This window comes from Octopus bimaculoides, chromosome 17 (genome assembly GCF_001194135.2).
Source record: "Octopus bimaculoides isolate UCB-OBI-ISO-001 chromosome 17, ASM119413v2, whole genome shotgun sequence".
Lineage (NCBI taxonomy): Eukaryota > Metazoa > Mollusca > Cephalopoda > Octopoda > Octopodidae > Octopus > Octopus bimaculoides.
The window spans coordinates 27,251,009-27,253,583 of NC_068997.1; the positions used below are offsets into that span (position 1 = coordinate 27,251,009).

General features: G+C 35.7%; 1 protein-coding gene across 1 annotated transcript in view; it reads right to left on the reverse strand.

Moving 5' to 3' along the window:
- The window catches only part of LOC106869868 (angiotensin-converting enzyme), a 57,642-nt gene that overhangs the window by 53,999 nt on the left and 1,068 nt on the right, over positions 1-2,575 (reverse strand). The gene's annotated exons all lie outside the window — the stretch shown is intronic.

Consider the following 2,575-nt stretch of genomic DNA (forward strand, 5'->3'; position numbering starts at 1 on the left):
ACCACCACCACCACTACCACCATCATCGCTGCTGCCTCTACCACAACTGCTGCCGCCGCTGCTTCCACCACCACCACCACCACAAAAATCATGCCTCCTCATTGATATGACTACCAATCGACATAAATGTATCTGTCAAGACCTACCAAAAACTGAGTAAGTATAAAGATCTTGAAATAGAAATTGGCAAAATGTGGAACCTCAAGACTAAAACAACATCTGTTGTCATAGGTACCTTAGGAATGATAGCAAAAGGGTGCTGATTGCTACCTAGCTCAGATACTAGGAAACCCCAAAATAGCAGAAATTCAAAAGATAGTGCTCATAGGAATACTGTCTATGTAATCTCAAATTTTAAAACAAACTCATAATTTTCTTAAACATTCTCTAGAACAATACTATGTACAAAACCAAATATATAATGCCCCAGGCATAACACCAACTTGAACTTCTAACTTGTCTCTTGAGGTCTCTGGGTGAGACTTGGAGCCAACTTGTACAAATACAAAGCAAAAGTCAAACATATAATGATACACCTTCTATTGTCATGGAAGCTTGCAAATTCGCAAGGGAACTTGGCATTAACCCTGAATTAGATGAAGAACCTAAAACCACTGCTACGAATAAAGCAAAACCAGTCAAACAGACTTCAAAAAAGAACGGGCAGAAACAAATTTAGGCGCGGTGGGCAGTATATACTTCGAAGCTGATGTAAACCAAACAACAACCCATCAGTGGATGAGAAGCTCAGAACTGAAAGCAGACACTGAAGGTTTCATATTGGCGGCACACGATCAAAGCTTGCTTCCCAAAAACTACCAGGCAACGTTCTTTAAGATAGTTTTGACCCTAAATGCAGATTCCGCGATAAATTTGATGAAACAATAGACCATTCTCGTCTCGAGATATCCTGTGCTGACACCAAACAAATACAAAAATCGCCATGATAGAGTAGGAAAGCATTTACATTGGAAAATATGTAAACACTACAAAATCAGCACTCCTGCTTACTGGTATAAACATCCCACTGAGCTAGTAGTTGAAAGTAAAAATGTCACGATCAGACATAGACATTAAAGACAGAGGAAAATACTTGTAGACTAATAGATATAAGTATTCTCACTGATAAAAATATATCTGTAAAGGAATTTGACAAATTAAGTAAATATAAGGACCTGGAAATTGAAATACAAAAGATGTGGTATCTTAAAGTGAGAACTATTCCTATTATTGTGGGTGCTTTAGGTATGATAAGAAAGGGTTGTCAGAAACATCGAGATAATATCCCTAGAGAACCATGTTTCGGAGTAATCCAAAAGATTGTGCTGACAAGTACTGCCCACATCCTTGGAAAAAATTAAAATGTCTGTACTGTATTACCTCTAGAAAACATCCCTGCTAACTAATAATGTCATAGTTATATGAGGATGATGATATTAATAATGATGATGATGATGATGTGTTTTACTTAATAATTATCCTACTTCTTCTCCTCCTCCTATTCCTCCTCCTCCCCCCCCCCTCCTCCTCCTCCTCCTCATTATTATTATCATTATTTATTCGGTTGTCTTATTTTTATCACATGCTTTCACTGTGTGCCTTCGGTATGTGCTGTGGTTTTTGCGATGCTCTTATTATTACTGTATTGGAAGTGTTTTACGTAAGATGTTTGCGGTGCTTAGTAGTGTTATTTGCTAGTCCTGGTGTTTTTGTTATGTATTTGTCTGAATTTTTTTTTGATCATACCTAATGCGCCTATTATGATAGGAATTGTTTCTGTTTTTAGACTCTACATTCGAGTTACCTCTATTTCCAGGTTTTTATATTTTGAAAGTTTCTCCACTTCTTTTAGAGAAACGTTGTCATCTGTTGGTATCGATACATCTATTAGAAAGCATTATTTTCTTGATGATCTCTGACAACTATATCCGGCCAATTGGCCTTAATTTCTCTATCTGTATGTATTGGCATATCTCGTAGTATGGTTGCTTTCTCATTTTCAATTATTATTATTGAGTGAGAGAGCAATGCATGTCATCAAAGTGACACTAGGGTGCAAATATACAACACCCAACATACCCATTATGACTACCTGTCTGATAAAGGGCACACCAGGTATATGCATCACAACCATATGTGCGCGACATGGTGACTTTATATCAAGATAAACAGCGCATGACCTTGCAGGTGAGGCATAGTTAGAATTTTCTTCATGTCGAGTAGTCCATCCTGTTCAAAAGGTCCCTGAATGAATGTTGTTTAAGGATGATGAACGAAACACCCATGTTTCCAGAGGTAAATTATTCAAACTTCAAAGAATTCATCTGATCCACTAATAGTCATGCTCAACTAATTAAGGTCAAGCAAGTGACAAGTAAATATGTGGTATTGAGCAGAATATTTGCTGTAGCCCATCTTTTACACCAAGACAAAACATTTACATAATAACATGATCAGAAGTCATGAGAGCCAGTAATAATAATAATAATTATTATTATTATTATTATTATTATTATTATTATTATTATTATTATTATTATTATTATTATTATTATTATTATTATTATTATTATTA